The sequence below is a fragment of the Notamacropus eugenii genome, chromosome X, assembly GCF_028372415.1.
Source record: "Notamacropus eugenii isolate mMacEug1 chromosome X, mMacEug1.pri_v2, whole genome shotgun sequence".
NCBI lineage: Eukaryota > Metazoa > Chordata > Mammalia > Diprotodontia > Macropodidae > Notamacropus > Notamacropus eugenii.
In genome coordinates this window covers 84,845,793-84,858,230 of record NC_092879.1, presented here as the reverse complement: position 1 = coordinate 84,858,230, position 12,438 = coordinate 84,845,793, and the positions used below count along the sequence as shown (strand labels likewise).

Here is a 12,438-nt window from a genome sequence, read left to right as displayed (position 1 = left end):
AAGAGACCATTTTCTCTGCAGAGATGATTTTGTCCCAGAGATAATTTGGTTCCCGATTTCTAGTCCCAATTAAGTGAAGCCTAATGGGCACACATCAGAGTGGCTTGGTTCTGAATTGTGCTCTGAATGTATCTAGAGTCACTTTTATAAATAATACCAGTTAACCGAGATTTTTAGATATGCCATTTCCACTGCCAAACAAAGATTATTAAAGACACGAGAAACCTTGAGTCTCTTCATAACCAATCTCTTTATTTGGTGACCAACAGAGATGCAAAGAAGAGAAAAGGCTGAGTGCATCTAGGATGGATGTAGAAGATGCAGAGTGCATCTAGGATGTAGAAAATGCAGATTGCATCTAGGATGATCAACGTCAGAGAGGTGGCCTTAACTTCCTGGAAACAGGCTGCAGGATGTTATTCCTCACTGACGTCATGCTCTCTTGCATGCTGTAATGCAGAGCGCTCCTGCAACCCCAGGAGAGTGACATTGTCTGACAGAACCTGACGCTGAGGAAGGTCTTATCTTACAGGGATCTTGGTTAGAGAGGCTTGCTCCTGTTCTTGCTGCAGCTGCTGCTGTGGGAGCTGCAAAATGAAGAGATTAAAAAATACCTCCTGACCCCTTGAAATGTGAGGCTTTCCAAAGCTGGAGGTATATATTCCTCCATCGACATAGCCCCATTTTCCAGGGTCAATTCATGCAGCGTAAAGAACTACATTAGGTTGGACTTCTTCAGTCCACGTCTACTTGTATCATACTCTTTTGAATGTGTAGAATAGATCCACCTGACTCTAATGTGACAGGGTTTGGGGGTGAGGATGAAGGAGCCAAGGGTCCTTACCTCACTGAGATTTTCCCTCAGAAAGTCTAGAATGACCAGTGAACAACCTTGCTCCCCAACTTGAAAGTCTTTGTGGATGGACTGCGACTTTCACTCAGGAACTCTGGAATGAGCAGTGAACAACACTGAGTCCCAACTTGAAAGTCTTTGTGGATGGACTGAGACTTTCACTCAGCAATTCTAGATTGAGCAGTGAACAACACTGAGTCCCAAATTGAAAGTATTTGTGGAGGGACTGAGATTTTTATTCAGAATATCTAGAAGGACCAGTGTGCAACCTTGACACCCAACTTTCAATGATCTCTGGACTTTTGGGTTATTGCTCACTTTCCTAAGGGAGGGAAGTTGATGGCCTCCCTCCTAGGCTTGTTGGCCCAGGGTTAGTGTTTTCACTGGGCTCTGGCCCTCTATTTATACCCATCAGTAGTGGTGACACACCCGCTGACCCAACAATGCTTGACTTGTCAACAACTGCTCCCAGCAGAGACATTTTTTTTTTTTTACCAAATATGGTAGTACTGTCCTATTTTGAACCAAATTGGTAAATTTCTTTTTTGACCAAAATTGGTCATACTGGCTTTTGCAAACCATTACTGGAAACACCGAGTTTTTTCCCAAAACTTGCAATGCCGACTTTAAAATCTTCAATTTTCTTCGTGCATGACACTCTGCAATGGGGTATACCCTTGCCAATCAATCAACCAAGCTGTTCTTGTGGTTGGGTAGTGATTGGAAGTACATATTTACAAGTGAGGTAGATGTCCTGCCTTCAGCTTCTGCTCTGCTGGGATAGGATAAGCTTATTTTCTTTTGGAAAGGTCATGACATAGATGAGAGGCTTGGAGCTAGATGAGGTTTAAGGTGCCTTCTCCCTCAAAATCTATGAAAATTGTGGCAGTAGTCAGCACAGTTAAGTGGGAAAGCCACATACAGATTGAAAAGGAGGCAATGGAAGACATTTACTGTGCTGCTCCTAGCAAAATTGATAAGCTCAGAAAAGCTGGAGTGGTGGCTTCCAGCCCTAATGAAGTAGAATTCAAACAATAAAACCTGAAGGGGCAGAAACGAAGGGATGATTACATCACATTAAAATTTCTCATTGACCACAAAAGGATATTGACGGTAAGACAATTCCACAACCAGACTTAGACATACCAAGATTGTTCATGGATCACTACAATAGGTTGCTGCTGGAGCTTGGGCTTCGACCCCCTGCTGTGAGTCACGACTTGCCCCTTAGCCTTTTGTACTGCAGGTTCCCCTTCTCTTTGCCTGGCTCCGCATTTCAGGCCATTTCGGTACCTCTTCTACTTTCCATGTCTACACCAGAACTCTTCGAGGTCAACAGGTCGTATGTGCATAGACTTCTGGGATGTCTGCTAGAGTTCATCCTCACCCCCATTCCCATGGTTAGTGATTGACTTCTGGGTGGATTCTGGCTGTCCATTCCCTTTTCTTGACCAGGAGCATACTTTGGGGTAATTCTCATCTGTTTGAAGCTGTTCTTTTCCACCATTATATGTTCTCAGTTCAGTAAACTGTTGTGGATCCACTTTAAGGAATCTGAGCCAGAATTCATGTTTGAATCCCTGCTGTGTGGGCCTGACCAATGGACCAGATTTTGAGGAAGATTCCTCTACTTTCTACCTGGCTGTAGATTTCAGGCCCTTCTTATTCCTCTGCCCCATTCCATGTACAACCTGCAATTGTGCTCAGCAGATATATAATCTCTGGGTAGATTTCTGCTGTCTCTGCCACAGCCCAGATTCAGGCTCCCTACTGTGAATGGTTGACTTATGGGTGCATTTATGGTGTCCATTCCCTTCCTTGACCAGGGACACACTTGGCAGGTTCTTTCTCCTCCTTCTGACTGTGCTTTTCCTCCATTGGACTTTCTAAGATCTGCATGCTGTTTATGGATGGATGTCAGGGAATCTGCCCCAGAGTGCAGTGTAGGCCCCCTGCTGTGAAAGCCTGTGCCATAGATGGGATGTTGTGGAAGATTCCCCCTCTCTTTCCCTGGGTCTCCATTTCCAGTGCTTCTTGTCCTCTTCCTGCTTTCCCTTCAGACTGAAGGATTGCCTTGGGAGCACGTGGAGTCATAGAGACACTTCTAGGCTCCCTTGCAAAGCCCAAGTAGCTGGTTCCCTGACTGCTTTTGCATGGCCTTTCCTCTTGTATCTTCTGACTCTCTTTTAGAGGCTTTAGAGGATTCTGGTTGAAGTCCTATTGTCAGTCATGACTGAGGGAATATTGAAGGTCACAGGACCTTCTTGTGTCAGACTTGTGGGCTTCTGTTCTGTGGTCCAGGGAAGGGTTCCCTGCTGTGCCAGTGTGCTCCAAGTTTGGGGATTTGCGTCAGATTCACCTTCTTTTGTTGTATGGCATACTGAACAGGGTATTTGCCTCACCTTTGATGCACCTCCTGATCTAGGGGGCTTTTACGGGTACCCAGAATGTCCCAGAATTCAATTCTGTGAATTCTGTGGAATTCATTTCTTTTCCACCATTGTACTTTCTCAGGTCATCAAGTACTGAAGTACCCCTTGTTCAATTCACATATGTCTGTGAAGGTGTCCGCATGTGTCTGTTGGTCCCCAATCAGTCTGTGTGTCCCCATCTTTCCATGTGTCCCAATTTCTCTGTGTGTTCCCATCTCTCTGTGTGTCTCCAATCTGTCCGTGCATGTCACTGTCTGTCTGTGTGTCCTCTTTTGTCCGTGTGACCCATATTGTCTATATATTCCCCTTCTGTCTCTCCATGTTTCTCCACCTGTCATTGTGTCCCCATCTTTTTGTCTATGTGTCCCCACCTGTCAGTCTCTAGAGTCTCTTGGAGGACCTCCTGCTGTGGTTGCTGGGACCTTGGATGGTTCCTGTATTTTCCCTTTCAGGACACTGAGCACCATTGCTTGTGTTCCTTTGAGCATCATACTTCATCTGTGGTCCTCGTCTGGGCCATGGCATAGGATCAGTGTCCCTGCATCCAAAATCTCTCTGGGCCTATGTCTTTTTTTCAGTTTGTTACTGGGTTGGATTTCTTCTTGCACATTCTTCTTCTCTATCCCTGAGGAGTTCCTTTGGGGGATTGTAGCCCAGTTTCTGGGTTCCCTCTTGACCAAGGGGCTGTCTGCTCTCCAGTTCCCATACATGGAGCATTGTAGTGGGTTACTACTGGCATGTCAGGTGGGAGTCCCCATCTTTACTTAGGTCTTAGCCTTTTTTCCTGCAGATTCCTCTTCCCCTTCTTGGGTGTGGATTTCTGGCCATGGTGGGTATTGTGGTCCGTTCCGTGTATACACTAGAAGTGTCCTGGGCCGATAGGCAGTGTGTGGATAGATTTCTGGGTTGCATGCTAGAGCCCATCCTCAGTCCCGCTGTTAGTGATAGAATTCTGTCTACTCCATTTTCTTGACCAGAGGCTTACTTTGGGGGTGTTCTCATCTTCTTCCAACTCTTCTTTTCCACCGTTGTACTTTCTCAGGTCAGCAAACTGTTGGTGCCTCCCCTTTAACGAATTTCCCTGGAGGGCAAGGTGAGACCCCTGCTGTGAGGCCCTGATCCATGGATGGGATTTTGGAGAAGATTGTTCTGTTCTCTACCTGAGTCTAGATGTTAGGCCCTTCTGGTGCCTCTGCTCCTTTCCATGTACAGTGTAAAATTGTCCTCGACAAACGTACAGTCTGTGGGTAGATTTCTGCTGTGTTTGCCACAGCCTTCCCACAGGCTCCCTACTGTGAACCATGGAATTCTGGGTTGATTTGGCCTGTCCATACCCTTCCTTGACCAAGGACACACTGGGCAGGTACTGTGGCCTATTTTTGGCTGTACTTTCCCTCCATTGAACAATCTCAGGTCTGCATGCTTTTGGGGAATGGATGTTAGTGAATCTAATGCCATATGATCTAGGCCCCCCTGCTGTGCAAGCCTATGGCTTGGATGGGATTTTATGACAGATTCCTCTAGCCTTTCCCTGGCGCTCCATTTCCATTGCTTCTGGTGGAATTCCTGCTCTCCTTTCAGACTGAAGGGTTGCCTTTATACCCCGTGTAGTCAGAGGAGACATTTCTAGGGCCCCTTGTATACCCCAAGTAGCTGGCTCAGCAACCTCTTTTGCATGGGCTTTCTTGTTGGGTCTTTTGACTTTCTCTGTGCAGCTGATTTAGGGGATTCTGGTTGAGATCCTTTTGTCAGTCATGACTGGGGGAATATTGAAGGTCAGAGGAACTTCTTCTGTCAGACCTGAGGGGATCTGATCTACGGTTTTTGGAAGGGTCCCCTGCTGTGCCCATGAGCTCCAAGTTTGGGGATTTGCTTCAGAAACACCTTCCTTTCTTCTATGGCATACTGAGCAGGGAATTTGCCTCACCTTTGATGCACCTCCTGATCCAGTGGGCTTTTACCAGTACCCAGAATGTCCCCAGACCGGATGAATTTCTGTGGGGTTCCCCCAAAAAGGCCCCTTGGCTAATCTGTGTGTCTGCATGTGTCTCTCTGTGTGTCCCCATCTATCTGTGTTTCCTCATGTCCCCATCTGCCTGTGCATCCTTATCTGTACATGTGTCCCCATCTGTCCATGTGTCTCCAATCTGTCTCTGTTTGCCCCTGAGTCTGTCCATCTGTGCCCATGTGTCTGTCTGTGTGTCCCCATGTTTCCATGTGTCTCTTATCTGTCTGTGTGTGCCCATGTGTCTGTCTGTGTGTCCATGTGTCTGTCCCTGTGCCCCATCTGTCCATGTGTCCCCATCTGTCTGCATGTCCCCATCTATGTGTGTGTCCAGATCTGTCTTTATGTACCCAACTGTGTGTGTCTCAGATCTCTCCATGTGTCTCACTGTCTGTCTCTGTTTCCTCATCTGTCCTTGTGTCCCTTATCTCTCCCTATATGCCGCATCTGTGTCTTGATGTTTCTCCATCTCTCACTGTGTCCCCCTCTTTCTTTCCATGTGCCCCCCCCCCGGTCAATCAGTAGAGCCTATTGGAGGACCTCCTGCTCTGGTTGCTGTAACCGTGGATGGCTCCTGCATTTTCCCTTTCAGGGCACTGAGGAGCATTACTTGTGTTCCTGTGAGCATGACACTGTATATGTTGTCCCTGTCTAGGCAGTGGCATAGCATCAGTGTCCCTCATCCAAAATCTCTCTGAGTCTATTTGTTTTCATCGCTTTGTTTCTGGGTTGGATTTCTTCTTGCACATTCTTCTCCTCTGTCCCTGAGGAGTTCATTCAGCGGACTGTGGCCTAGTTCCTGGTGTCCCTCTTGACCAAGGGGCCGTCTACTCTCCAGTTCTCGTTCATTGAACATTTTAATGCGTTGCTACTGGCACCTCAGTTGGGAGTCCCAATCATTCCCTAGGTCTTAGATGTTATTCCTGCAGGTTTGTCTTCCCTTTCCTGGGCCTTGATTTCTGTCCATTGTGTGTACACTGTTCCTTTTCTTGTATACAATGGAACTGTTCTGGGCCAATAGGCACTCTGTCGATAGATTTCTGGGGTGTCTTCTAGATCCCATCCTCAGCGCCCCATGATTGATTGAATTCTGGGTGGATTCTGGTGGTCCATTCACTTTTTTGACCAGAGGTTTCCTTTTGGGTAATTCTGCCGCATTTGGAGCTGTGCTTTTTCACCATTGTACTTTCTCAGAATAGCAAACTGTTGGTGGACCCCCCTTAAGTAATCTGACCCTGGTTTCAAAGCTGGACCCCTAGTGTGAGGGTGTGCCCCATGGATGGGATTTTGGGGAAGATTCCTCTACTCTCTGCCTGGGTCTAGATTTCAGGCCCGTCTGGTGCCTCTGCTCCTTTCCATGCATACCATGTAATTGTCCTTGGCAGACAGAGAATCTGTGAATAGATTTCTGCTGCCTTTGCCATAGCCCACCACAGGCTCCCCACTGTGATGGATTGACATTTGAATGGATTGGGGCTGTCCATTCCCTTCCTTGAGTGGGATACAATTGGCAGGTGTTTTGGCCTACTTGTGACTATGCTTTTCCTCCATTGGAAGCTTTTACCGGTGTCCTGAATATCCTCTGGTCTATGTCTGTGGGGTAACCTCACCAGTGAGCCTTCCCCACTCCCCATATGACTGTAAAGGTGTCCTGATCAGTCTGTGTGTCCCCATAGGTCTCTGTGTCCCCATGTGTCCTCATGTACTGATCAGTCTCTGTGTCCCTGTCTGTCTGTGTCTCTCTGATCTGTCCGTGTTGCCCACTATCTGTCCATGTTGCCTCTTCTTTCCCTGTCCCGTATCTGTCTGTGTATCCCCCATCTTTCTCTCCATATTTCCCCAGGTGTCACTGTGTCAACATCTGCCTGTCTGTGTGTCCCATCTGTCAATCACTAGAGCCTCTTGGAGGACCTCCTGCTGTGGTTGCTGGGACCTTGGATGGTTCCTGTATTTTCCCTTTCAGGACACTGAGGCCCATTGCTTGTGCTCCTGTGAGCATGACACTTTGTCTGTGGTCCCTTTCTAGGCTGTGGCATAGCATCAGTGTCCCAGCATCCAAAATATATCTGGACCTATGTCTTTTCATCAATTTGTTACTGGTTGAATGTCTTCCTCCACATTCTTCTCTATTCCTGAGGAGTTCATTTGGGGTATTGTGGCCTAGCTCTGGGGATCCCTCTTGATCAAGGGGTTGTCTACTCTCCAGTTCTCATTCATCAAACATTTTCATGTGTTGCTATGGGCACCTCAGGTGGGACTCCCAGTCATTCTTTAGGCCTTAGATTTTTTCCAGCAGATTCCTCTTCCCTTTTCTGAGTCTCAATTTCTGATCAGTGATTGAACCCTGGTCCTTTTTGTGGAAACACTGGCACCATCCTGGGCTGAGAGGCAGTCTGTGGATGTATTTCTGGGGTGTCTTCTAGACCCCATCTTCAGCGCCTCTGTGAAGGATTGAATTCTGGATGGATTTGGGCTGTCCATTCCCTTCCTTGACCAGGTAGGCTGGCCTACTTCTGGCTGTGCTTTTCCTCCATTGGACTTTCTGAGGTCTGCATGCTGGTGGTGCATGAATGTGAGGGAATCTGACCCAGAGTGCAGTGTAGGCCCCCCTGCTGTGAAGGCCTGTGGCATGGATGGGATGTTGTGGAAGATTCCCCTACTCTTTCCCTGGGTCTCCATTTCCTGTGCTTCTATTCCACTTCCTGCTGTCCCTTCAGACTGAAGGACTGGCTTGGGACAGCCTGTAGTCAGTGGAGACATTTCTAGGGCCCCTTGTAATGCCGAAGTTGCTGGTTCACCACCTGCTTTTGCATGGCCTTTCTTGTCGTGTCCCCTGACTCTCTTTCTCTGGGAAACTGATTCAGGGGATTCTGGTTGAGACCCTATTGTCAGTCACGACTGAGGGAAGATTGAAGGTCACAGGACCTTCTTTTGTCAGACTTGAGGGGTTCTGTTCTGTGGTCCATGGAAGGGTCCCCTGCTCTGCCCAGGAGCTCCACGTTTGGGGATTTTCTTCAGATTCATCTTCTTTTCCTGTGTGGCGTACTGAGAAGGTAATTTGCCACACAACTGATGCACCTACTTACCCAGGAGTCTTTTACCAGTACCCAGAATTTCCTCAGATCCATTTCTGTGGGGTTCCCTCACCATTACCCCTTGGATACTCCCCGTATATCTGTCCAGGTGTCCTCATCCATCCATGTGTCCCCATTGGTCTGTGTGTCCCCATCTGTCCATGTGTCCCAATCTGTCTTTGTATCCTTATCTGTCCATGTGATCCCATCTGTCCATGTGTCTCCTATGTGTCTGTGTGTGCCCATGAGTCTGTTTATGTGTGCACATCTGTCTGTCTATGTATCCCCGTCTATCTGTCCGTGTTTCCCCATGTGTTCCTGTGTCCCTATCTGTCCATGTGTCTCGTATCTGTCTGTTTGTCCCCATCTGTCCGTATCTCTCTTATCTCTCCTTGTGTCCCCATGAGTCTTTCCATGTGTCCCAATCTGTCTCTGTGTCCTTATCTGTCTATGTGTCTCCTATATGTCTGTGTGTCCCCATGTGTTTGTCTGTGTGCCCCGATCTGTCTGTGTGTCTCTATTTGACTGCGTGTCTCCTATGTGTCTGTGTGTCCAACTGTCTGTCCATGTGTCCCCATCTGTCTCTGTATCCCCATGTGTCTGTCTGTGTGCCCCCATGTGTCTGTCCGTGTGTCCCCATCTGTCCGTATGTCCTCATTTGTCTGTCTGTGTTTCCTGATCTGTCTGTGGGTTCTGATCTGTCTGTGCGTCCTTAATTGTCTGTGTGTCTTCTATGTGTCCGTGTGTCCCACTGTCTCTCATCTGTCAATCACTAGAGCCTCTTGGAGGACCTCCTGCTGTGCTAGATGGTACATTGGATGATTCCTGTATTTTCCCTTTCATGGCACTGAGAAGCATTATTTGTGTTCCTTTGAGCATGACACTTTGTCTGTGGTCCCCATCTAGGCCGTGGCATATCATCAGTGTCCCTGCATCCAAAATCTCTCTGGGCCTGTTTCTTCTCAACAGTTAGTTACTGGGTTGGATTTCTTCTTGCACATTCCTCTCCTCTATCCCTGAGGGGTTCATTTGGGACACTGAGACCTACTTTCTGGGGTCCCTCTTGATCAAGGAGCTGTCTACTCTCCAGGTCCTGTCCATGGAATATTTTAGTGGATTGGTACTAGCACCTCAGATGGCACTCTAAATCATTCCTTAGGTCTTCGACTTTTTTCCTGCAGATTCCTCTTCCCTTTCCTGGGTCTCGAATTCTGGCCATTGTGGGCACTCTGGTCCTTTTGATGCATACACTGGAACCATCCTGGTTCAATAAGCAGTCTGTGGATATATTCCTGAAGTGTCTGCTAGAGCCCATCCTCAGACCCCCTTGGAGGGATTGCATTTTTGGTGGTTTCTGGCTGTCTGTTCTCTTTTCTTGACCAGGGGCATACTTTTGGGCCATCCTGGTCTGGCTCTAGCTGTGTTTTCCCATCATTGTACTTTCTCAGGTCAGCAAACTGTTGGTGGATCGAGGTGAAGAATTCTGGCCCAGAGTACAATGTTAGTCCCCCTGCTGTGAAGGCTTGGCCCATGGATGGGATTTGTATAAGATTACCTTCCTGTATACCAGAGTCTCCATTTCAGGAGGTCCACTTCCTGCTTTCCCTCTAGACTGATGGATTGCCTTTGGATCACGTGTAGTCATTGTAGACACTTCCCAGGTCATTCTACAGCCCAAGGAGCTGGCTCACTGACTGTTTCTGCATGGGCTTTCTTGTTGCTCTCTGATTCACTTTGGAGGGCGAGCTGATTAAGGGGATTCTGGTTGAGATCCTACTGTCAGGCACAACTGGGGGAATATTGAAGGTCACAAGAACATCTTCTGACAGGTACGAGAGGACCTGTTCTGTAGTGTGTGGTGTAGTCCCACCAGGACAGCCAGTTCTAAGTGGAGGGCTTTGTTCAGATACATCTTCATTTGCTCTATCACGAAGTTTGTGGGGAATTGGCCCATCCGCGGATGCTCCCTGTAACCCAGGAGACTTTTCTCAGTCATCACAATGTCCCCAGATCAATTTCTGTGAGGTTCCCTCACCAGAGCCCCTTGGAGGACCTCCTGCTGTGGCTGCTGGCACCTTGGAGGTTTCCTGTATCCCCCTTACTGGGCAATCAGGCTCATTGCTTAGGTTAGTTGAGCAGAACACTTCCACTGTGGTCCACCTACAGGCCCTGACGTGGCATCAGTGTCCCTACATCCAAAGTCTGTCTAGGACTATACTTTTTTAACCAGTTTGTTCTTGCGTGGGATTTGTTTTTGAACTTTCTGCTCCTTTCAGCTGAGGAGGTTATTTGGGGGATTCTGGCCCAGTAGTCAGGTCGGTCTTGCCCCAGGGGCTGTCTACTCTCCAGTCATTGTTCAAGGATCACTACAGTGGGGTGGTACTGGAAGGTTGTTGGGACCCCCTGTGGTGAATCATGACTTCCCTCTTAGCCTTTTGTGTAGCAGATTCATCTTCTCTTTGGCTGGGTCTGGATTTCAGGCCATTCTGGTCCCTCTGCTGCTTTCCATGTATACACTGGATCTCTTCTGGCTTACTGGACATCTGGGGATGGATTTCTGAGGTGCCTCCCTAGAGCTTGCAGCACATGACACAAATGCTCAACTTTGCTTTTGTTGTCTCTGTAACCTGCCATCATCTTATCTTTTCAGCCCAAAGCATGGCTCTTTTCCTTCAGGGATTACGTGCTTCTGCCTTACTAGGGAGTTCTTTGTACTTCCTGCCACCTTTGCCCACCCTTTAGGTTTGACCAATATTTCCTGAACACTTCCTTTTTCCTTCCAGGCTTGCCTTGACCCAGCCCAGCCTTCCCAGCCCAGGTGCTACCATGTGCATGATTCCTTTCCCAGTCTTTCCCCAACTTCCAGCCCTGACATGGAAATCTCACTCAGTTAGATACTCTCTCCAATAATCAGCTCCTCTTGCTCATGGCTCTCAGAGTCCTTTGCCTGGAACTCACCTTATTTCTCATCTCATGCAGCTTGGAAGATCCTGAACCTTCTTTCAGATTTTTCTCAGTGGGATCTGGTAGACCTTAACAAAAAAACAGTTTGAAAGTTATTGGATAAACCTCCTACAGAAAAGTTTGTTTCATTAAAAATCATCATATGTCATCATCGGGAATGTAGTGTGGTGGATACGATTCTTGGGGAGTCAGGGGACCTGGGCGTGAATGGAGCCTCCCTTAGTTCCTGTGTCTCACTGGGCAAGTCATTTAACCTCTGTGCCTCCGTTTCCTCCTCTGTTGAGGATACTGGCTTGTGATGGCCCTTCCCAGCTCTACACCTGTGATCCTATGGCTGTGAGGTTGTGTCCAGAGGACATTTCCGGGTTTCCCTCCCCCATGAAGCACACCCTTGAATCATGTTCTTTTTCCTCTCTTTTCTTTCATCAATTGGTATTAAACCAATTCTCCCGAAATTTATAGACTGGCAGAGCTGAATCCCTGGTGATAGAGGGTAACCCCTGGCCAGGCTAACAGCTTGGCCAGCAGCCTCTCTCCCCGTGGTCCTGTGTGGTTCCTGGTGACGTCTTCTGCTGCTGTTCCCAAGGAGCCTTCCCCGCCGCCCCATCACCCCTGTTCTTTCCCCTGCCCTCAGCCGCCCATAGGAGTGTGATGTGTCACTTCCTAGGTGTGAGCCCTGTGGCTCTCCCTGCACAGACCCCCTTCCCTCCCTCCGCCCACCTTGGGTTCCCCTCTGCCTCTCCATCGGTCCTTTTTGGTCCAGCCTCCCCCCAGGCTGGCCCAGCTCTTTGGCTAGCCAGCTCTGGATGCTCTACAGACTCCCTCGCTGCGGGTTCGGCCACCTCCTTGCCCAGATGGCCCCCTTGCGAGAGGTCCTTCTTCCTCTGCACGGACTCGGGAGGCCCTGTCACCCCGGCCCCAGCTCCACCGTGGCTCTGACTCCGGGGACCTCCCGCAGGGTTCTTCTGCAATCCCTGGGATGTTCCATTGGCGGCCCTCCCCCCCAACGCTCAGCCCCACACTCCGTTGGGTTCCGTTGCGAAGGTGGGCAACGGCTCTCCCTCTGCCCGTCTCCACGCCGTTTTCGGGTGATCCTGGTCCGCCCCGGCC

General features: G+C 48.7%; 1 long non-coding RNA gene across 1 annotated transcript; it reads right to left on the bottom strand.

The window, feature by feature from the left end:
- Positions 1-231: 231 nt before the first annotated feature.
- On the bottom strand, positions 232-1,229 carry LOC140515345 (uncharacterized). The gene is made up of 2 exons (XR_011970984.1): positions 845-1,229; positions 232-587 (listed from the first exon to the last, which is right to left on the bottom strand). It is a non-coding gene; the product is annotated as an uncharacterized lncRNA (long non-coding RNA).
- Positions 1,230-12,438: the final 11,209 nt, after the last annotated feature.